The sequence below is a fragment of the Carassius auratus genome, chromosome 5, assembly GCF_003368295.1.
Source record: "Carassius auratus strain Wakin chromosome 5, ASM336829v1, whole genome shotgun sequence".
Taxonomy (NCBI): Eukaryota; Metazoa; Chordata; class Actinopteri; order Cypriniformes; family Cyprinidae; genus Carassius; species Carassius auratus.
The window spans coordinates 11416227-11441620 of NC_039247.1; the positions used below are offsets into that span (position 1 = coordinate 11416227).

General features: G+C 38.1%; 1 long non-coding RNA gene across 1 annotated transcript; it reads right to left on the bottom strand.

Annotated features, from left to right (window-relative positions):
- Window positions 1–20270: 20270 nt before the first annotated feature.
- Window positions 20271–24317, bottom strand: LOC113075467 (uncharacterized). The gene is made up of 5 exons (XR_003280943.1): window positions 23699–24317; window positions 23533–23565; window positions 23297–23418; window positions 22981–23021; window positions 20271–21245 (listed from the first exon to the last, which is right to left on the bottom strand). It is a non-coding gene; the product is annotated as an uncharacterized LOC113075467 (long non-coding RNA).
- Between the last annotated feature and the right edge of the window lie 1077 nt (window positions 24318–25394).

Genomic DNA, 25394 nt, shown 5'->3' on the forward strand with positions numbered 1-25394 from the left:
TAAACTTAAAGGTGAATTTGTGTTTAAGGCTTTGGTCCTGTGTAAATAAGATACTGTTGTCATGACAAGCTCGTGTCTTGTGTTCTGTTGGCTGGATATAAGCATCAACATGCACAGAAGTACCATCTTTAAATCATTTAACAGATGCAAGAAAGAAAAGACAATTCCAATTCTGTATGCAAATTATCATTCAAAAGTTCGGGATTGGTGTGTTGGTGTGATGTCAGTGGATATTTTTAAACTTGAAATTTACATTTCCTAAAAGTATTAAAGATAGATAGATAGATAGATAGATAGATAGATAGATAGATAGATAGATAGATAGATAGATAGATAGATAGATAGATAGATGGCACTTCTATGGCACAAATGGCACATCTTAGGCTAAATTTATCTACAAAACAAAGTTTAAATACGAGTCTGAACAGGACTCTTGACCTTCCTCTGGGTGAGTTTACCTAGATTCATCTGCTTCAGTGAAAGTAAAGGAAAGTCATGTCAGACAGAGGCCCCCACATTACTCAATTTCATTCCTTCAGTCACACGAGTGCTTGACAAACAGGTCAGGGTAGAGTTTCTCACTCAAGTTCCCACAATGCATTGCTTTCTCATATCTTCACCACTAAGAAGGCAGCTTGAAAAGGACTTGAGCGAGCTCAGATTGGGTCATTAATTGGAGTGTCAATGACTAATGCTCAAATTACAACTGGATAACAAAAATGATCTAACATGCGCACTGAGGTGATTCAGTCAGGGAACAGGGGAAATTCTGTGCTTGGCAGCAACATTGTTAGCTCATTTATTCTGCTTCTGCCAACTCGCCACCAAACCCACAATTCTGTGGGAAAACTTTGTCTGTTCATGTTTGTCAGAATTCAGACTGAGGTATAGATATATATTTAATGTTGATTATCAACATTACTGACCAACTGATTGTCAGGTTAGTACTTGGTAATCTACATTGCCAAACAAGAATATTATCAGTATAATATTTACCAGAGCACTTAAGTATTTCACAAGGAAAAAAGGGTCTATTGATATCCAGTTCAGACTGCTGCAAGCTCAACATCTCAGCTAAAACATCATGAAGTAATTTTTATTTTTGGGTGAACCATCCCTTTAGAGCAGCACAACTGTTTTCAAGATTTATAATAATAATAAGTGTTTCTTGAGCAGAAAATGTGCATATTAGAATGATTTCTGAAGGATCGTGTGTCACTGAAGACTGGAGTAATGGCTGCTGAAAATTCAGCATTGCCATCATAGGAATAAACAACATTTTAGAAAATACTATAACATTACAGCTTTTTGATGAAATAAATGCAGCCCTGGGAAACATAAGAGAAACAATAATAATAAAATGAAAAATAAAAATCCATAATCCATAATCAAGCAGTTTATTTTCAATTTTTTTTTTTTTTTTTTAGTTCACAAAAATGTTTTAATTTAGTTTTTGTTAATATTGTGAGGCTGACGCCACTGAGAAACTCCACAGAACCAGAAGTTATATTTTGGAGTCAAACAGGAAGTAGTGACCTCAGCTCGATTACTTCTTACTGTCTTCAGATCTCACTAGGCTGGGAAACAGAGCTCCAGGAGGAGAAAACAAGGATCGGGAATAGTGAAGGGGGTTGGTGGAGAACACGGGAACAAAGCAGGAATTTAAATGGAACCCCTCTACCTCCTCCTTTCAAACCCCCTCCACACCCTCAGCCCAAATGCCTCCCAACCCCCGCCTTTTTCATGCGCCTGTCAGGGCTCTGCAGCACGGGGGTAGCGCTGCAGTCTTCACGGCGTGCATGGATGAGGGATGTGACAGGGAGGGTGTTTTAGGGTCATGGCGAGAGCAAGATGGTGAGTTGAAAGGAATGTTTACATTATTCGGACCCCCCCCCCCCTGCTCTCCCAAATGTACTTACTGGTACCTACCACATATCACCTGGCTCTGTTATGTGTGTGTGTGTATTGAGGGTAAAGTCTATTAGACCCCTAAATTCCAGTATGGTAGTCTAATAACCCACGTTCCAGAGAGCGGAGCTGGTCTCATGGCTAACCAAGAGTGAAGATTAACTGTAAATACATGCAGCTCTATAAAACAAATGGCTTACGAGCACCTACTGGAGAACTGACCTCTCTGTTTTATGAGAGAAAAAGGTATTCATCCTTCTCAGCAGATGAGTTGACCGGTGATCTATAGGAAACAGGAGCTCTTTACTCTGTTCCTTGAGAGAAATGACCTCCAACAGTCAATGAAAGACAGAGTTCTCTACAATACAGAAACAGCAGTCTTTCATAGTGCAAATATATCAATAGCAAAATCAATTTGCTGGTCTTGATGTGTGATTTTGTTCTGTGCTGTGAACCTTTACAGTTTAAGGGATAGCTCACCCAAATTCTCATGTCATTCCAAACCTGTATGACTTTCTTTCTTCTGTGAAACACAAAATATATATATTTTTTATGAATTTTTGTAACCAAGCAGTTTCAGTTCTGTTTGACTTCCGCTGTATTTTTTTCGTTGTTTTTTTTTTTTTTTTTTTTACCATAAAATGCAAGTCAATTGAAACCAAATCTGTTTGGTTTCCAACATTCTTCAAAGGATCTTCTTTTTTTGTAGTCATACGGGTTTGGAACAACATGAAGTTAAGTAAATGATGACAGAAATGTCATTTTTGGGTGGACCATCCCTTTAAATCAAAATTAACTTTTAAAATATTTCCTCAAGGTTTTCAGCACAATAATAAAAAGGAATGGCAGAAAAATGTTCAACAAATGTACACTAAAAACAGCAAATCATGTAATATCTCTGAGGTGGACTCTTCATGAGGTTCAGCTTCTCTTCTTCATGTTATCTATTGTTTTGAGATCAACCTCTTGCTCCTTCCAAAATAGTGATGGAATCTGAAAATGTGAGTCAGGAAAACAGTCATCTCCTTCCATGAGTTCTCTCCTCCACCCACCGTTTCCCCCTATTGCACAGAAACGGTCAGGAAGTGCGTCATAAGTAAGGAAGCACTTCCATGAAATGGAGCAAATGCACAAAATGAGGAGGGAGGATATGAATATGGTGGAAAAAAATTACAATGCTTTCTTTTGCTTATTTGTTTCATCAAAGTGTGCATAAAGATAGAACTAGAATAAAAATATTTAGGTACGCTCTGAAAATAGTTGTATAGGCCTATCTGAAACGAAATTCTAAAAAGCAAAGAAGTTCTGTGGAAGTAAAGGTTCAGGCTGAATCTCAGATGTTCAGTTGTGGCCTGTGGGGGCGCTCTAGTTCCTCTCAACTGTCATGTAATTAATGTAGTAGCAACTGTTAGCCATCAGGTGGCACTGTTAGTTAGGGCACTTCCCAGTACTCTGCCCTTGCGAGGTGCTCAGTGCTGCTAACACGGGAAGAGATGAAGTGGACTATTTGGCCCATAAAAAGTACACAGGGCTGAGTTCAGTGACTGGAAATCACAGAGGAGATAGGGCAGGGAGCGGAGGTGAGTCAACCTCATCTGCCTCAGCAGGAGCTTACTCATGCTTTGATCACCAAGAAGATCAGCAATGCATTCAACCGCCTCACTTTGTTGATGAAAAATCAGAGTTGTTCCCATTTACCAAGCAAAAATGTTCTGTCAAATTCCACAGTTTTGGGAACAAGGACAAGTGGTTCTGTTCAACCTCAATTAATTTGGTTTATATGAACATTTAAAAAAGTAAAGCGCCTTTTGATGGTTACAAAAAAAAAACTTGGAAGTCATAGTTTGAAGCTACTCGACTACTAAACCTCAACAGGGGTCAAGTGTATGTTTTTCTCTCCCTATTAAACAGAGAAATCTCATGAATGCAAGTTTTGCCAGCTCAACCCGTCGCAATGTGCTTCTATCACACTTGACACTTTTAAGCGACCCAAGATGCCTTTGCAAAACATGGAGGCATAAAGAAGTGCTGGATGGCTGTGTACTGTAGGCAAAACTGTCTCTGTCAGAGTTAGCTTTAATGTGTGCTCTAAAACCTCTTCAGCTCCAGAGCAGCTCTTGTTTACCAGGAAGAGAATGACATGAGGCGTTACATAACATTGAGTCTACCTTTCACAAAAAGCGGTATAGAGCAATCTTTACAACCTGCTTCTTGTATGTTAACTAGGCTACACCACACCAAGCAACAGTATCTCCTTCTGTATTGGGTGTGTGACATGCTAAATAGGCTGAATGACTCTTCAGGGTGTGGCAAGGCAGGTTTGTGTGTGTTCAAATGTGCTGTGTACTGACTGCTGGTAATTTCATCTGAAAACTGTTACTTCTGATTTAGCATTCACTCTTATATAGCTTAAAATAAAGCTTTAAAAATGGGGTCTTCTTACCGATGGCACAGAAGAACCATTTTTGGGCTCTCTAAAGAACTCTTCAGAAAACAGTTCTTCAAATAACCACTTTTTTCTTAGTGTGAAGAACATTTTATTAAACTAACATTGTTAATAAACATTTTAATAATATATAAAAATTGAGGTTGCATTGATATTTAAGGTTCTTCATGGAGCCATCAATGCAAATTGAAACTATATTTTTAAGAGTGTACAGTGCTTGGTGTTGTAGACTGTAGTAATACACAGAGTCACAAACTTTTGGTGTCTTTCATTTAGTTGTTGTTGTTGTTGTTCAATGTTGCAAATTACAGCTAATTGTCATTGGCTGTTTTCAAATTAACATTTATTTATTAAGAATGTTTATAAAACAACCAAGGTTGACCAAATTGCTGTGCAATATTAGTAACTAGAAGAAAAATAGCATTGATAAAGGAATCTTGTTTTATGAGTCTTGGTTCAGGCTGGTCCTCCTCAGTGTATATCAGACATTAGCCTTTACAATTAGATTGAATTTGCCAGGACTGTGTTTGTAAAGTCAGGTGCATCTTACCACAGAGGAAGGACATTTCTGCAGACTGCAAAAAAAAGTAGCTTGTCAGCCTGGAAAAGTTAACAACGCCATTTCTGAGGCTCTAGGGCTCAGAAGAACCATGATTAGAGCCATAATATCCAAATTGAGATTGTCTGAAATAGATGCAAACCTATGACAAAGTTTTTGTGTTGCAGTTGTGTGGTGGGATTTTGTTGATGTTGTACAGTGTGCCATGGATTTTACCCAAGATCTCACTGGGATCATATCATATCATACATTCAGACAAGCAACAATTGTAAAGGACTCTAAAAGTTCAACAGTTTTTTTTAACGGATTTAAATAGCTTTTAAGTATATATGAAAGAAATTTAGGGAGATTGGTGAAAGTTAGGGAAATAGTAGTCTCAGCCTCAGACGTCAAGCCCACAGACCGTTGGCTGAACATCTGATGCATATGGCACACAAAATTGGAGTTTCAAAGTTGTCATCGGATTGGTTGCATTATACAGGATTTCCGGGAGACGTGTGTCTCGTGTTCTTTAACGTTCCACCTGGAAACAAAGATGCAGTGATTCCTTCCAAACCCCCTCATGAAAGAAGAAAGCCGTCAAGTTTTAAACTGTGATGAGCGCTTATCAGGATCAACTAAATGCTGGATTTTTAAAACTATGTGGAATATTTAAATTGTGTGGCATAGAAACTTTAAAATATGTCCAAGAGTTTTACACACCGTCTGTTATTATAGGGACATTTCCACACCCCTAAACATGATGCGGCACAAAACTTGACCTTTCAGTCATATGGCTACTCGGGCAAGCCTTGGCCATTCAAAGCTCTAAGGTTCCCAGACCTTCTGCCATCAGTCTGAAGGGCTGGCTACGCGAGACTAGGGGAATCAAACACTTTTTGCTTTAACGTCTACAAGACAGATCTTAAATGCTAATGTAATTTTTTTGTTTGGAGATGAGATGACATTTTGTGTAAAATTAAGCAAAAATACTGAAAATCAGACAGAGTGCTATAGTTAATGAGACTCTTTAAAGTATAATTGTCCTCCCTCCCCCTCCAAACTGTAACATTTCCTCCTCCATCTCAACTGCTTTGCCGTTTCTCTCTCTCTCTCTTCTCTCTCTCTCGTTCTTTCTGTTTGGAGATTAAATGGGCATCCTGCCAGTTTTTCATATTTCCTGGCAGCAAAGGGGCCAGCCAACTTCCTGGAGGGGAGGGGCTTACTGAAAGGTTACATTTGCACAATGTGCCTATGGAAAAACACAGAGTGGGGAGAGAAAACGAGAGAGAGAGAGAGAGGGGAGGGGCAGCAGGGGAACAGATAGGGTGAGAGAAAGGGAGGGGGAGCTTGAGAGAGCGTTAGGCAGCTTGGGCTAAACTAAACGACTCCACCATTCTGCTGTGCTCGGGTAATGGAAAAAGCCCTCCAGGGGAATATTCAGCATGCAAGAGTATCGAGTTGCTCTCCATCATTACAATGCTGCCTAACACCCCCCCCCCCCCAAACAGCCCCCCCCACACACACACCCACTCCCCTTTCGGTCCCTCCCCCGCAACAGCCCCTCCTCCTCCCAAGCTTTATTTTTCCCTCCTTTTTCTTCCATCTATGCGTCTGTGAAATGAAAAGGCTTTCTGGGAGGCTAGCTGAGGGCCACAGGAGGTTGTTTGGGCCTGGTCTATTTGAAGTTGGTGCATAGGTGTTCATGTGTTTGTGTGAGTGGCGGGAGTTGGTTGGTTAGTTATGGGAATGGGACTGTAGTGCAACTGTATTGGTTCACATGGGTAGTAGATATGTGATGGAAACGCGCATCCTTGTCATTGTCTATTCATAGAGTGGGAAGAAAAATGGAGCGAGACCGATGGAGAAAGGAATAAAAAAAAAAAGACTGTAAACCCACTTGGCCTCAGCTGGGTTTAGAATGGCAGAGTAAAGGCCTGTTCACACCAATACAAAGATTTCATTTAAATAAACAGCTGTTAATGGATTTGTTTAGACCAACACAAATTTTTTTGAGTTTGCCACACCATATTTAGATTTTTCTGTACTAGTCAATAATTTAGGAATAACTGTTTTATAATGAATATGATGTGCCCCTAAAAGGCACATAAATATAAACTAAACTGTGATTGGTCACTTTACGTGTTCGTCAGATGGCTTCTTTCTGTCCAAGCAGGCAGTTTTCAGCCCACAGATAGAAACCTGAATCTGAGACTAAGACTTAGAGAGCAAAGGAAAACAAATTTCAGTTATCATGAATTATCCCCTTCAATCACTATGAAAACAAGAAATTTGGATATCGAAACGGATTTAACATTTGGACTCTACAATAGATGCTTATGGATATGTCTTTCTTGGCCAGAGAAAGACTTAATTGTGGAGATGCTCTGATATTCTTATGTCCTTCTTTTATGTAATTGGTATCTGACTAAATAGATTTGCACTGATGATAGTAGTGATGACATTTATAAAGCCAGGCTTACTGCACACTGCTAAGAATGGACTGCACCACACCACACCCTTCCCATTCTTACTCACTCAGTACTTCAAGCGCAAGAACACTGCTAAATTCTGTCAGGACTGGCAAACCTTCAAAGGACTTGCACATCCAAAAATAACCTGCATGTACTCATAGTGGCCTGAAGTGTCAGTGTAAACATTTTGATCTTAATATTGAATGAAAAGTCTTCCTGAACAATAGTTAATTCTGCCTTTTTGCCCAGGCTTTAAAACGCCTATAAAGAGAGAGGAGGAAAGAGTTAGAAAGAGAAGCGGAGGAAAAGATAAATTTTTGTCCCCCAAATCTTTTTCAAGTCTGTTTGAGTTCTAGGATTGCAGCCACCCTCTGAGAGGTTAGTACAGTTTAGCACAGCATGCATCGTCCACAAGACTCCTGCACACTCCCGTACTATCTTTTTTTTACTGGATACTTCATTTTCTTCATTCCTTACACACACAAACACGCCAGTATGTTCTTTGATGTTTATCAAAACTAGTAAGTTGTGTTGTGAATGAATCTGTGAATGAATCTCTTTTGAGTCAGTTCCTTTCAGAAAAGGAAAACTAATTACCAAAATGGTCTGAATTTGTCTGCGACCGTTCACTCAAGACTCAATCGTTTGGAGTATTTTCTCACTCAAAACAGTTAACAGGATACTGTATATAGAAGAGAACAATAACACCTTTGAAATAAGTAGTAATAAGTATTTATTGTAAAATTAATTGATGGACTTCTTTTATTTGAATTACATTAAGATACATATGCATTATCAGGTATTGGTATAGTTATACACTACCTAATATGCAGATTTGGTGCTCAAGAAACATTTCTTATTATTATCAATGTTGACAATAGCTGTGGTGCTTAATATTTATACATAAGATTTTCTGTTAAAGAAAACTTAAAGTAAAATTGTAAACAACGTTGAGTGATGTTTAAAATATATATGTATCAAACATCACTCAGCATTGTTTTCTGAATCATAGATAGATAGATCTATTATATATAGATCCAGTCTGATTTATGAGTTATCCTGCTTGATATTGCAAAGTGATATATGTTTTCATATTATGTATTATCATAATCATAAACACTGTTTATCATTCTTATTATTATAGTTATTCACCAATAGAGACCAATGAAACAGAAATGAGGCTTACTTACATGTTGCAAGAAAAGGTGGATAAGGTGTTCTTATATAAAACTAAAGAGCTGAAACTCAAAAAGGTTGCTGATCGAATATGCTGATCGATGAGGTTTACTATGACTAGTGCGAGAGACACTGAAGAGCTAACCAAAATAATGCTGTAGATGTGCAGACACCAACTTTATCAGAGTGAAAACAAAGCTGGTTTCCACTGGTTTCCCAAAGCCAGGGAAACTCATTTGAAGACTTCCATAGACCACAGGAGGACTGAAGCTGAATGAAACACTTCCATCTAATGCTGCTCTCATACTGTAAATCATCCACCCACTGCAATCAGGCTCTGACATCCTTTATTTCACTGGAGGGATCCAGGCCGTTTGTAACTCGTTTTAATCCCATTGCATTCCTTCTCCATCCCCCTCCCCCTCTTATGTCTTTTTCCCATACCAGACAGTGTCTAGACCGAAGCAATTACAGACAGTGCTTGAGCGCCTTGCTGTGGCCTAACATTTGAGGGCCCTGGGACTGTCCTGGCAGCGGACAGTAAGGAGAGGGGAGGGAGGAGGTTTACTGGAAGGCCTTATCACCCAAACATTTCATTTGCTCATAGGGTTGGAAATACAGCACTTTTTGTTCATTTCACTTCTTAATTTCACCTCCAAATCTTCTACTTGTAAGATCAGGGTGCTCTTTTGGAGTTCAGGAGAAGAGGTGAAAGGTATGAAGGCTTTGCTGAACCGGCTCTCTTTGACCGGGCCTACATCTTCAGTATATGCCAGAAGCTGAAACGAGACATTTCATGTGCTGGAAATTCCCTGCTGTATGGAGATAGAGGAGGGCTTTTGAATCTAAATATGAAGCTGTGAGATTGAGAAAAGTAACATAAATATTTAATCTTGAGCATCTCATTATGGGGCATCTAAGACTTTAATGCATTGTGGAGCTTCAGAAAGATCACGTCTTAATTACATATACAAAAGAAAATGTGGAGGATTTACACATTTCTCAAGGTTCACGCATATTTCTTTATAGATCAAGAAATATTTTGTTGAGGTCAAATTTAGCAAAATGTTGATAGAATTTAATCTGGTTAATCATGTCATACTAAAACCCATGATAATGAATAATTGACCCACCAAAGCTATAGAGTCTGCATCAAGTTACTTTTCATTCATGGTTTTCAGATGATTTTGTGATCTAATACATAGTTTGAGAGCCCAGTGCCCGCATAAAGATACATCGTTCCTCACTGGAGATGGGAATTATAAAGGAATATAACAATTCTACTTCTGGTTTCAATTTCTGTACATGATTCTATAAGCACTTTCGTGGAATAAACAATAGACAATACTTGGAAAACAGTTCTTTCTGCATTCACTGCTTTCAGAAGTCTGTTGTCAATTTATGAGGGAATTTCAGATTAAACAGAACATTGACAAATCAGAATAATATCAAAACAGAACTAAACTCTATATATTTATGGGGGGGGGGGGGGGTTGATGATAGCCATAGTAATTTGATGCTTATATTATATTTTTATTACAGTATATTAGTGTTCTGTCTGCATCTGAGGAAGGATGTACGTTGCAGAACCGTTAAAGCAGAAGTGCACACAAAATGAAAGTGCATCAAAATGTACTCACCTTCAGGCCATTCCAAACCTGTTTGACTTTCTGTTTTCTGAGGAATATAAACGGAAATATTTTGAAGAATATTTCTGATCAGTGTTTGTCCATACAGTGAAATCAGTTGGGGTCCAATGTTGTTTTGGACCCAGCAGAAGTTTATTAAATGGACAAAGACTTATCTGAAATATTCTTCAAAATATCTTCTTTTGTGTTCCACAGAATAAAGTCACGCACGTTTGGAACGAAATGAGGGTGAGCAAATGAGGGCCGAATTTTCATTTTATGGTTGAAGAATATAACTGTTCTTTATCAAAACACATGATTCCACCATATTCTAACTTCCCATTTATTACCCCCTCATTTATGCCTCATCCCACTTTCTTTCTGGTTGTAAAAACTCTCTCTCTCTTTCCTCCTCTTTGAGTCTGGCCTTACTGTAGCTCTATTTCTCATCCACCTCTATCTACTTTCAGTCTTATCACCTGCACTTGTTTTAGCCCCCCTTCACTGTTTCTTATTTCTCTCTAATTTGTGTCTCTCTCTATCCATCCTTCTCTTTCCACTCTCTTTCTCTCTCAAACCAAAACCCCTGCAGTGGTGTTCTCCCACCCACCCACTCGCACCGACACTGACACACAGAGACAGCTGTGTGTGTGTGTGTGTGTGTGTGTGTGTGTGTGTGTGTGGACAGCATAGCTCTCTCATTGCCACAGACAGGGTGACTTCAGCGGGAAAGAATGTTCTCTCCTTCTGCTCTCTCTATGACTTCCTCCATTTCCCAGACGCCCCTGCCCTCCACCCCACACAGCACAGAGAGCACACACACACACACACACACACACACACACATGCCAAATACACAAATTAACTTTATCGAGCTAGCAAATATAGTTTGTGTTATTATACATATTACTTGTACTTTGCATCCTTGTTTCGTTTCTTTTATATTTTTTACTACTTATACACAAATATAAAAGATTTCTGTTTTAAATAAATGCTGCTCATGCTATTTATTTGCACAATTATATCAAATATATTAACAGAGAGAACAGTTCTTTTGAATTGTAATAACATTTCAAAATATTACTGTTTTAGAAGATTTTTACCAAATAAATGCAGCCTTTGTGAGCGTAAGAGAATTTTTAATAAAACATAACAACTTTACTGACTACAAACATTTGAACTGATAATGCCAAATATATAATAAGCAAAATCAAATTAAGTATAAAAGGCTATATTTTAAAAATGTTAAGGGAACCAGAAATATTTATAAATTCAATGGCTATAAAAGGCACTTCTGGTGAAACCCAAAAACTCAGTTTCATTTGAACTTTCAAATGCTGTAAAGGTACTTTGTTTGAGCCGGCTTTTCTCCTCCAAACCCCATTCTGATGCACCAGACTCGAGCCTGGAGGCCAGTATAGTCAGTCATTAATAGCCGCGTTTCCACTGTCGGGCTAAAAGCAGGCGTGCTAGTGCGTGCCAGGGCCAGTCGCGTTTCCACGGTCACTTCCGGGACTTGATTGTGCCTCGTTGCTGCTTCCTCAGGGCCAACGGACCAGGTTTTTTGGCCTGACGAAAACCTTGGGGCTAGAGGAGGGTTTATGAACAAAGGCAGAGTTTCTCCACGTCTGGAGAGCATCATCACTGCAGATCATTTCAGAAAGATAACAGCTTTAACACCAGTATTAAAGACTTTTCTAATAAGTTGAGCTCAAAACTCACTTTCAGTCAGCAGCGAGTGTTTGAAATAACTTTGTCCGATGTGGATTATAATCAACATACAAGGCAGAAATATTTATAAGCAATGCAAAAGACTATGCATGCTAGGCATTAACGTTACCATAGTAAACATGGTAAATGCTACCGCTTGAAGAAATCAGACGTCAGCTCTATCACAATTGTGTATTTATTTAGTAACATATTTTATCTGTCATACGTCTCGCCTCAAGAGTTTAGCTCCACATAGCCTATGTAATAAAAATATTACAATGGTTTTTGTTCGGGATCATTCTTTCTAAAATTTGATGTATATAGACGACTGTAAATACAAATAAACAGAAACAGACTCGAGTGAATAAGACAACTATGTTCATAACGCTTTATTTCTGTGTGACTAATTTTCAATCCTGATAAATTAATTCATTATGATCAATGTATCATCTATTATAGTAAAACATAGATGCTTTTAGATTTAAATATTTAACAAAGCATGCAAACAAACGGCCGCTTTTATCATGTTCAATTTGTGATGGGATTTCGAGACGTTGTTTCTGAGAGGCGTGTAAAGGGCAGGTTTTAGTGAAGCACAGTGGAGCTTTTGGCCCGATGGTGGAAACGCAGTGTTACATTATTTTAGCCTCGGTGCTACAGGTCCGAGGCTATTAGCCCCACCGGGCCCGTTTAAAGCACTGGCTCGACAGTGGAAAAGTGTCTATTAATGAGGGTCGATGATGGACCCAGTGGTGATCAAAAAGGAAGAGGCCTATCACCTGCCCCAAACCTTTTTCTCCGATGTGGTAGATAATTATGGGCGGAATTTTGGGCATTGCATCGTTTATTTGTGTCAATAAGCATAAACCGCTGTGTGATATACAACTGTGAAAGAAGCCTCTTATGCTCAGCAAAGCTGCAATGATATGATCAAAACTACAGTAAAAACAGCAATATTGTAAAATATTACAACTTAAAATAATTTGCTCATGATGGCAAGACTGAATCTTCAGAAGCCATTACTCCAGTCTTCAGTATAGCATGATCTTCAGAATTCATTCTAATATGCTGATTTGGTCCTAAAGAAACATTTCTTCTTACGATAAAGTTGTGCTGCTTATTATTAATTAATAAATTAATTTGTTTATTTTATGAGGTAACCGTGATACATTTTCTCAGCATTCTTTGATGAATAGAAAGTTAAACAGAAAAGCATTTATTTGAAAATTTTTTGTAACTGTGTAAAAGTCTACTGACATCTTTAATCAATGCATCCTTGTTGAATAAAATGACTAATGTAGTAGATGTTATCAAAATGCATTAAAGATACTTAAAGTGTATTTAGGTTAATTACTAATGTGTGATGTGTTTTAATGGCTGTTGGTTAATATCATGTATCAGCCGGGTGTGGTGTGCCCTTGAAATATGTGGCATAAAAGCATTTGGAGTATTTGGATTATGGCATTACAAAAGTATTGTTTGCAGAGTATCTGGATCTCTGGAGTGTATTTGTGTTGGACCGTGTTGTGTTTTTATCCTCACACTTCGACTGTGTGTGCTTGTGGGGGATTGTTAGTGGCAGCAGGGGGTTATGGGTAGCCCTTTTGATTCAGATCCGTCAATATGAGGAACTTTTAACCCCACAGACAGCTGAGTGAATCCTAAGGAAGGGAAATCCTGGTTTCATCCTATCAGTCGTGTCCTCAATGATATCAGGAGGACATCTATATTGGAAATGTAAATTATTTCTTTGTTGTTATTTTCTAAACTGTATTCAGTGTTGTAAAAGCTGTAGTGTAGTAAGAAATACTCCTGAAAGTCATCACAGTTAATGCATCAATACTGATAATGATACTAAAACCATTTTCTCAAAATGTTCTCTCTAACAAATAATGCGTTGTCCTTGAGTAGATGCAGTTTACCTTTAATAGAATAATCATAGATTTGAAATTTGTCATGTGAGTCTGATTTGTTAGTCAAGTATAAAACAAGATCAAATAGGAGCACAGTGTTATGCACAGTGGTATTCATATATTATTTTAATGTTTTAGCAGTTTTAAAACACATTTTAAAACTGTCTTGAGATATCACTGTCCACATGAACTGTAAAATACAAACTTATCAAACTGAACAATGTGTACAGGAAAATATTGAAAAAATATAGCCCATTGGTATTATCTATATGTGGGTCTACTTTCAAGATGACTGGTCGTTACTTTACATATTTGGAGTGACTCAAAAGTGTGTGGTGTGGGAAATGGAAAACTTGGATTGCAGTTGGAATAGAGTGATTACAGAACATTTCAAATTTGAGAGTTTCTCTGCATTAGTCTCAAATTGTTGGCACTGAGTGAAGTGTTGGTGTGCCTTGGTAGATTTGAAGCAGATTTCGTTCTGGCAAATAATTTTAGTCAGGAGAAGCTGTGTACAGTAGCTGGTTTTAGGTCTTTTTGTTTGTCCAATAAATCTGCTCTTCAAGTGAACCTTAAACTGCTTGCAGCTTGCTCTCTTTCATGTATAATGACTGGGTTGAAATCACCAGATCGACCCAATTAGCTACATGACAAAACTCAATAACTTATATTAAGCACCTGAATCTCAAAAGGAGGATGACTCCTGAAAAAAATGAAGCTTTTGTAAATGATTCACATTGATCTTTGAAATATTAGCTTGTTGACTGAGCACAGGTAAATCTGTGAGAATCCAGAATTGAACCTGTTTCACACCAATAATGGTGATACTTTGACCTCAACCCTTGGTCTGGACAACAGTGTCTCAGGTGACCATTTATTGTCTCAACAGCCAAGATGAGACATACCAGCCATTATATAAAACTCTCTCTCTGATTCCTTTCCTCTATTCTTTTTCGTTTTCCTCTTCTCTGCCTTTCTTTATTTTCCTTCTCCATTTTTCATCCTTGTGGCACTTTACTTCTCTTTTCCACAGTCCATTTCCCTCTCTTTCAATACATCTGTCATACAGCCACACACTACACATGAGAGGTCATAAAAAGAGGAGCACAATACAGGCTGCAAATACGTGTATTTATTGCACATAAAAGAGAATAAACAAGAAAGAGCAAATAGGTAAAACTCAAACTAACAAGTAGAGAGTGTGGTTTGGTTTTATCAGCCCGCGTTTATTATGTCCATTTGTCTGTGTGTGTGTCTTTTTCTTCTTATTCCCTATTTCATTTGGTTGAATTCAGTCTGAGCCCAACATTTGGAAGCACTTCTGGTCCGGGGTGTTTCACACTGAAACACAGCCTTTCCTTCTCCAGAACAGGCTGTTCTCTCTCACTCCATTTCCCTCCCTCGCAACTCTCCGTCTCTCGCATACACATCCACACAAGCACACAGCGCTCTGTTTAGATTCTGTTTATGTTTCCCACACAAAAGCCTCTCTGAACTAGATAGCGTGTTGGTTTCTAGCGCAGTGAGGAGTGAGAAGCAGGAGGTTTACAGCGATGTAACTCTGCTGTGCAGTGAGAGTTCACTGTGTTCATGTTTGCTCCATCAGGCCTCGGCGCACTGTGGGTGATGAAATGAACACGGGGAAAGCAGATGCTTGGGTCTGGAATGCCTTCCGCAGCCTGAAACAATTTTAGGGTGGAGAGCAACGAACAGCCAGAGAGGGATGTATTGACAGGGCGAACAAGGAGGAATGTGTGATATATGGTGGATTTATACATTCAGTAATGCCTATATGTTTGTGGTGCAAGATTAGATGCTTTGCTACTGTAGTATTTTTTTTTTTGTTCTATTATAGTATTTATTAATATTTTGAATTAGCTTTTTGGTAACACTTCAGATTATGGAATACACATTCACTATTAACTAAGAGTTTTGTCTAATTACTGCTTATTGATAGTAAGTAAGGTAGTTGTGGTAGTAGTTATGTTTAGATTTTGGGTAGGGTTAAGGAATCTAAAATATGGTCATGCAGAATAAGGTACTGATATGTGCTAAGTACTAATAAATAGACAATTGTCTAGTAATATGCATGCTAATAAGAAACTAGTTAATATTGAATAGTGCTCCATAATCTGAAGTGTTGCCATCTTATTTTTATATTTTCAATTTTCATTTCAATTCTAGTTATTTTCAGTAATTTGTTTTTTCTACATAGCTTTAACTTTTATATTTCAGTTTTAGTATTTCTAGTAGCTTGTTTCAGTTAGTTGCCAAGGAAACATTTCAAGTCTACGTTTAGTTTTTTCTAGTTTTAAGGTTTAAGTTTAAGTTGGAATTTTTAATTTTAAGTTATGTTTTATTTCAGATTCTGATTCAAGTTTTTGCAGTTTTAGTTGACAATAACAACAGGATTTTTTTTTCTTCTCAACTTCAAACAATTTCTTAGATAATATTAAAGGATTAATAGACCTAAAATGAGAATTCTGTCATCATTTACATACCCTCATAAAGTGCAGCTATGACAAATGGGGACTGGAGCTATCAAGCTTCAGAAAGTTGTGCCCTTTATTTAATGTCTTTGAAACCGTACAATAGTCTTAAGTAACCGACAGAAATGCGAGTCATTATCCAGTGAAAATCTTGCTCTAGCTACACTTGATGCATTCATGAGTGAAGTGGCGATGCTGCTTTCCAGACAAATCATTTTGGGTATAATCTTTAGAATGTAGAATTTGATCCAGTTTAAACTTTTACATGACTCAGTTATTCATTTTTGCATTTGAGAGATTCATTCAAAATCAGTTTGAATGATTCACATCCATATTAAGTGTGACAGCATTAAAAAGAAATGAACGGTTCATTCTTCAAAATAGTTTCTTTTGAGTTCTGCAGAACAGAACAGACAGGTTTAATGCAACATGAGGGCGAATAAATGATGGCAGAATTTGAATTTTTAGGTGAACTGTCCCTTTAAAAGGAATTAGATGAAAGCTGTTTGCTGTGTTGTCAACATAAAGCTGCATTAGGAAAAAATTATAAATCTCTGTTTAATATAAAATTGAAATTAAACCGGCTTAGCCATAATCTCGAAAAAATTAAGCATAATGCTATTGTGTCAACATCTTCAGCGATTAAAAATATAATTTGCCTGCTACGTTTACTTATCTATTAATTTCTGTTGCCGGCCACAAACCGAGATAGCTAGCTTAGCATACACCCGACACCTCCGCCCGCTTCGCCTGTGAGGCTGTCGCTTTTGAAATAACAACCCTTTTTCAGCTACACTCAATCACCCACACACATACACACACACACACACCAACCCAATCTCTCTCTTTCCCCCCGCTTGCCTGCTCTCCCACTCTCCCTATTTCTTGCTCGTTCTCTCTCCTCCATCCACCGCCCCTCCCGTTCAGCTTCTATAATTCAAACCCTGTCAGCCCTGTTCCAGACTGCTGGCGCCAGGCTCTCTCTCCAGGAAAAAAAGAAAAAGAGAGCGGGAAAAAAAAAAGCAAAGGCAGAAAAAAAGCTCTTTGAGGGACAAAGCCGACAGAGCCACACACACACATACACACAGGCCGAAAAGCAGAATGAAGTTTTTTTTTGGTAACCAAAAAAAAGGAGGCAGCTGTGGGTGGACTTTTCAGGACCCAATATTTTTCCACTTTTTAACTCCCTTCGTTTTCCCTTTTGTTTTAATCTTTCTCTCTCACTCCATTCCCCTCTGTTGCTCACACTCTTTGATCTTTCCACTGCCTTAACTGGACACTGCCATAAAACCCCACTCTGTGATATTTTCTTAGCTAGTTTTATTGACCTTTTAAAATGAGTTACAACATGGACAACTTAAGCGAATGTTTCAAACTTGGACCAAACTTTCATTTTTCCACGTTTAATTTTGCAAATTCAGGCTTTGGCAAATTGTATGGAGAGAGAGAGAGAGAGAAAGGTCCAAAAGTTAAATGCAGGACCTGCCACTGCTTGTCAGAATTTAAACTGGGCTAAATATAGCCCTTGAGACCAAACCCATCTATTTCGGGTCTTAATGAGCAGTCTAGTCATGTGACGTAAACAGGCAGAAATGACAGGCATCGTCTGCAACTCAAGCGTTCCCTCGCTCCTCAGCAGATTCTCCCACACTTGCACAAACTCATTTTTGTCCTCCACAGGTGTGTGTGACACAAACACACTCTTGTTTATTTTAAAAGGCAGAGTATCCCAAAAGATTCTAGTCCTTCATAACATCCACTGTACACGAAACACAAACTTGAGGTTGGAAATGCGTGTTGATGATTCTTTCTGGAACAATAAGTGACTTTGACTACCACTTCTTCTGTCTTTCTTTATCTGCCCTCACACAGACCAATGCTTCTGCGGAACAGGACAGGATGACCCCTATGTGTCCTGCTCAGAGACAGAGCTCCCGTGAGACATGAGAGAGGATGAATACTCTCTCCTTGCACCACGCCGGCTCCCCAGCCCACCCTGTTTTCTCTTCATCGCCTGGATGGAGTCTGAGGCAGCCACAAGCACCGGCTGCAGCAGTAATTGGAACATAATGGAACGTTTTTGCCAACTGAACTGAACCCTTTGCCCCTATCACCCTCTGAACTGCTCGCAAAATAGGCCCACACTCCACAGCCTACTGTGCGCACACACACACCTCCTCTCAGTGCTGATTGAACACTTTGGCAGGCACCATACAAGCATATCACACACACTGTACACCAAAAACTGAGACACACGTATATGCTTTTCAGAGTTTTTTTCTAAACTCTATTTCAAGAGTTCTACAAAAGATGCCACGAAATACTGTACATTATGAGGAGATGATATTCACTACTGGGACTGAGTGAAAATTATGTTAAATTATGTAAATTTTTAATGATAAATAAATAAAACCCAATTAATTGTTATTTATTAAAAAGAAAATCGCCTTTAAAGTTGTCCAAATGAAGTTTTCAGCAATGCATATTACAAATCAAAAAATAGAATTTGTTAGTTGAAAGTTGTGGTAGGAAATTGACAAAATATCTTCATGGAACATGATCTTTACTGAATATACTAATGTTTTTTGCCATAAAAGACCCATGCAATGTATTTTTTTGGCTATTGCTAAAAATATACCCCAGTGACTTAAGACCAGGGTCACATATATCAAAATGGAACCCAGTGTATCCTGACCTCTTCAAGTGTCCCACCAACAGCAGCTGAGCGAGAGGTGACAGGAGATCAAGCCTCATCTGGCTCCACCCCTGCCCTCAATGTCAGTTACCCATCATCCCATCAAACTTAGATTACCCTTTCACTGCTGGCTTGTGCAGATATTCTCTCACACCCGTCTCAAAATGGGGTCCAAACTCTACAGCCTAAATTGAGTTGGCCTGCACGGATGTACCCCATTACAGTCACTTCATTTGTAAATTGGCTTTTACATGGAGTGTATCCCAGCTGAGCCTCACCCTGCCCATCTCCCTAAAGGACCCCAGTCTCAGACTGGCCACTACAACACTCAGTCAATCAGGGAATTCACCAGGGACCCCAAATCACCTCTTTCTGCCTGTCTGTCTGTGTTTTGCTTGTACTCTTTCCCTCATGGCACAAACAGGTACATAAAGGCGGTTTTGATTCAGAGGCCACTACAGTGTACTGTATTTTGCCAAATCAGGTTTTTTTTTTCAGCACTGTAGGGGCAGTTTACTAAGAATGAACTGTGTTATTTATTTACATGCAATGTCGGTGTTTTAGCAGGAAATTATGCAAATAAGGCAACGGCACAAACTGAAAAAGTATTGTTGAATGCAATTCGCACTGTACAATTTAAAATCTTGCATATCAGTTTTGAGTGCTTGGTTGCAGATGATGATGCAGATTACCATAATCTGACAAATTTCACTGGGACTGTACAGCACTGCAATCCAAGCATCTGAATCAGAAAAAAAAGGAAAATATTTAGACAAATACATTCCAAATCCTAATACAATTATTAACAAATATAAGCGTCAAATATAAATGCATAACAATTACAAATAAACAATATATACATATATATATATATATATATATATATATATATATATATATATATATATATATATATATATATATACACACACACATACAGCTCAAAAGTTGGGGTCAGCAAGATTTTTAGTTTAAAAAAATGTTTATTCAAGAACGCATTAAATTGATTAAAACTGACAGTAAAGACTTACTATGTTACAAAAGATTACTGTTTCAAATAAACGCTGTTCTTTTGAACTTTCTATTCAACATATATTAAGCAGCACTGGTTTTCAACATCGCTAATAACAGGAAATCAGCACCAAATCAGATTATTAATGATTTCTGAGAGATCATGTGATACTGAAGACTGGAGTAACGGATGCTGAAAATTCAGCTTTGCCATTACATAAATAAATTACACAAGATAGTTATTTTAAATTGTAATAATATTTCATAATATTGCTGTATTTTTGCTCATACAAATGTAGTAATGGTGAGCATGAGAGACTTCAAACATTTAAATAGTACTGTGCATGTGGAAAACATTTAAGATGCTGCCAATACATTCAGATATCCAATTGTTCAAATACTTAAAAAATAAATAAATAACTTTTCTTTGAAATAATTTACTACCTTACATACCTTTATTGTATGGCCGGGGGGAAAAACTGACTTTTGTAATTGAGTTGCAAATCAAGTAACATGGAAATGACTATGGAAGACTCCAAATCCAAACAGATTTAAGAAACCGTTTTAAGTCAAACACAAGATTAGAATACAAAGAAACAATACACTGAATTACTGGTGCGCTTATTAAGCTATCATCAAAGCTATTATATAGATATTGCCTGTGATTACAAGTGTTCAATCTATTCTTTTATATGTTAACATTACACGCATTACTTTGAGTCGCACTAAAATATCTTTATTCTTTTTTAAATTATGAAATCATATAAATGATGAATCTCTCTTATGCACACGCACACACACAGTCTCTTTGTTGACAATTACTATTTCTCTATTAAACAGTTCACCTGCAGCCTCAAATCTATTATACTTTCCTCTGGACAATTTCAAACACACCACATTTATTGTCCATCTAGCCCTTTGGCTTTGGACAGTCTGGTTCCAGCTCCGCCGTAGCACTTAATAACCAAGAAGGCCAAACATGAGGGCCAGTTGGCTCAGCCCCCACCCACAGGCCCCTGGACTAACCCACAGGCCTCTCTGTCTGCTGCTGAGCTTTGGAAACAGCTGTGCAGTCATAACAGAGTGTGTGCCCAGACTCAACTCATGTTTTTTGTTGCTTCAAAGGCAATCTGATACACCATCCCTTGAAACACGCAGACACAGTCACACGCACATACTTGCCCCCACGTATGTACACAGTGTGCACAAACAGTGCTAAGATGAAATGTTCAGGATACTCTTCTGTCCTGTCAAAATCTAAAACCACATAGTTAAGAGAAATTCTCTTTATCCAAGTATAATTTACAAGATCAAGCAGCATAACATTAACAGGACAACACGGTTTCATTTGAAAATTTTCCTACATACATTTTTAACTTCAAAACATACCTATACATATAACTTATTGCAGTTTCTGACTTAAATGAACACTTGTGACAGGAAAACAACAACGGATAATCCTTTTCAAACTAATTATGTTTACAGGGACTGGGGCTGGTTGCACCAACTGTACGCAAGTTACAAGTTAACCTAATTTTGACATAAGTGGGCACTAAATTACAACTTACGCACGACAACATTTTTTTGTTTTTGTTTGCAACATTACTCTTAGTTGAACCATAACTCTATATACACTATATATTTACAGCCACATCCGGTCAGGAGTAATGGCTGGAAAAAAATAGCAGACTGAGTGAATTGCATCAATATGCTTTTCTTTTACCCAACAACCTTCAATCCTTTCGACATATATGATGTTTCTGACATTTACATATAGTTATGTAACATATTATTTACATATAAAAATAGCTTACCTATAGGTTAATGTCATTCATGATTAAGTAGTACAGTCTTCAATGAAAATGTATTTTTTGTTAGTTGTGTGAGGCAAAAGAAGTTAGAATGAAGGATACATTTTAATTCACAGCATTTAAACAAATTCGGCTTGTGTATTTGAAGGCTTCTATTTCATCATTTAGGGTAAGCATCATATTATGCATACTTTATGTAGAGCTTACAAACTACTAGCTACGTCCTGCTTTAAAAGCAACTGAATAATATATAGATGTAATTACAAACTAGCTAGTAGTTACTGATCGTCTAGTGATGACTTAACATTCTAATTTAAATAACAACTTTCTAATAGCCGGTTAAACCCTATAGATCATCAATTAATTAAGACTTATTCCTGCAAGGTTCCTAGCACAGTTCTATGTTATGACCTCAAAATGCTTTTACCATAGCGGATGATTTGTAAACCTTTTTTTTGTTTGTTTGTTTTTTTACATCTGACAATAAAAAAACTCAAAGATTTGTAGACGCAAGCTATAATGGCATGAATGCATGCAATTATGTTTTTATCTCAGGTTTGCTTTTGTTAACACTATTGGTTAGGTTTAGTGTAGTAGTGCGATAGAGCATTAACCTTTTAGCACCACTCACCAGTCATTTCATTACAACCAACATATTGAAATTGCAATAATGTTCTGAGTTTTATGTTAATCTGTTATGAACATGCTTTGTGCCACTCACTGGTCAATTCACTTCAAAAAGTGTTGCAAAACCTGCAATAAGCAACGAAATGTCCAACATGTCACCACAGGTGTTTTTTTCAATGGTTTGAAACTGGAACAGGATATATGAAAAGCTAGGACATCAAAAATCTAACATTGCATCTGGCGAGTAAAAAACATAACATTTAGAGACAGTCATGGAAAAAAAGGTGTGTGCCTGTGACTTTTTTTTTTAAATGATAGGAAAATGACATGAAATTGGTGAGATTACTTTGTTAATTGTAAGTGCACTTTTAAAGGCTGATTCATACCTTACAGGACTTCTATTGACTCCTAATAATTTTCAAATATGTTTAATTGGTTTCCATTAGCTCGAGTTCATTAACTGCAGGTAACTCATATTAGATAAGCTGGTGTGAGTTTCAAAGCCTTGACAGTTTCATAGAAACAAAGCCACAGCTGACAATTAGAAAAGATACCAAAAATGTGACGTTCCTCTCTGACTCTCTCTGGCTGCTTTCTGCAGAGAGAATGAGTAGATTAATAATTATGACCAGCAATAGTGAAATGTACTCTAAAGATCCTTTTATCAGGGGGAAAAAACAATATTACAATACAGTATTTTAAGCTACTACCTTATGAGGAATAAATAACATATTTTGTTAACTTTTGACAAAATACACCAAGTATGGATTAATTTAAATTACATTATGTAAACAAACTGTTTTATATCCAATGTGTCTTTAAACCCATTTGTAACTTCTAAATTACACTGCTACATAATTGCACACTTACAGCTAGGATGATCATTATGAAAAAGAAGCATGTCTTCATCAAGTTGGTAAGAATGGAAGAAACTGCAATGCACAATATGGTGGCTCCAAGGCAGCTCTGGTGATGCAAGTCCCACTTTATAACTAAAAGAGCCAATCACCAATTGGTTTCATCACTGCAGCAATAATTGGAGGCCTTAATTAACAGAAACCTGAGACTCATGCTTAGGATTGTACATGTGCATCGGCAGGACTGACCTTAAATATCCGCTTGAGAGCTACTTGACTGTACTAAAAATGAGAAACAAAGTTTCAAATCTGCAATCAAATTTGACATCGACTATCCCATCAATATGTTATTTAAATTTGAGTTGAGCCAGCTGTTATTTCCCCATTCAAATAGGTAAGAGTTGGTCATTCTCACCCAAAATAGCTGTCCGGAGGCTTTGCAAATATGGCCACAGAGTCAGTTGAATTTTCTTGACAGGGACTTTGTTTAAAACTAGTTTTACCATCATTAGTGTATCCCTGATGTCACCTTCTACATTTAATTTCACCCAATGAAGCGGCCTTTTCAATTAAGGTTTAAGATTTAGGACACACTTCTTCGGTCAAACCGATTGGTTAAACTTGTGCAAATGCGCCTAAATGTCAGTGTTAATCTCTAATGATAAAACCAAAGACAAACTGCTAGTTTAAACAAAGCGAAACGCTGGTAGAAGCAGCATGCTAGGCTTTCTTTTGCGCACTCCTTCTCTCCCTCCCCCAGCAAGTTGAACACATAGGCAGAGAAAGGGAGAGATAGAGCGAAATACAGAGAACGCAAGCACACAAAGGCAGGCGCTAGCTTTCCATCGCTGGCTTACTAATCGGCTCCTTTGTTGTGCTCGATGCATGCCTGTCCCTGTCACATGACCACGTTTCCATGGCTACCGAGGTCTGAGTAATCATTTGCGCAATGACCTTTATTCCCTTGAGGGAAGAGGAGGGGGAGGTTAGAATGAAAGCAGAGCCAGCAAAAGCAGGGAGAGGCGGAGGGAGGAAGGGAGGGGGGAGAACTGGTGAGCAGCAGAGCGAGGCAGTGGGGACCTAGACAAGAAAAAGAGGAGAAGGAAAAAAGCAAACTGATTTTCTCTTAGCAGTACTGAGAAGAATCCATTGGGCTTGGTTAGATAACGAACAGAGTGCGCAAAAACAGGCTGAGAGGGAGAGGAGGGAACGAGGGATGCAGCGGCGCTGGAAGAGATAGCTAGAGATAGAGATAGAGATGAGCCGACTGTGGGAGAAGAGGAATGAGCTTTGCACTCAAGCCGCTTGAATGAATAAACCTTATAAACCAACGGCAGCCTCTCTCTGGTCTGACGGTTCCCACATTGAAGAAAAACACACTAGCTGCTATTGCAGATCCGATGCCAAGCCAGCGCTGGACATGGTTCGAGCACAAGACTAATAGTCCACCAATGACTGCACAAACTCTTGTCACGATAATCACTTCTGAAATCTCCCACACATGAACGTTATGACCGAGAGATGAATAATGGTAATGGTGGAAAGTACATGCTAAATGGTTATTGCTGATGAGCACCTTTGTTTACATCTACTCTTCAGTTATGCTGTAGCCGTCACACAGAATGAGCCCGGCACAGATGACACATGCTGACAGTCTAAGCTCAGTCATGTTTGGGTCACTGAGTTTCTCATTCGTTTTCTCTTTTTCGATTAGTTGTTTCTGCTTTGCCCTTTTCTGATGAGTATTATGCTAATGCTTTTGTGAGATAATTCAGTTGGCTGCTCTCTTTGCACACGCAGATTCAAGAGGACATCTCCTATTGTCTCTCTGAAATTAGTTTTTGTATGTTTACTGTATGGAGAGTTTATGAACATAAACACAGCTTTTTATCAAGGTTAGAAGTGTTCATTTATTTCTAAGAGATCCTAATTTTGCATTATGTAATCACTTCTTATAATTTAAGTTTTAGTAACCTGAACCCGGCTACAATTCACACTCCTTCCTTAAGGGGGCAGTAGGCCACTTTTCTGACAGCTCTCTTAATGGTCCTTTGAGCCAGTGGAGAAGAGAAAGGAGGATGTAGTAAATGTTTGTTGTTGTTGTTGTTGCT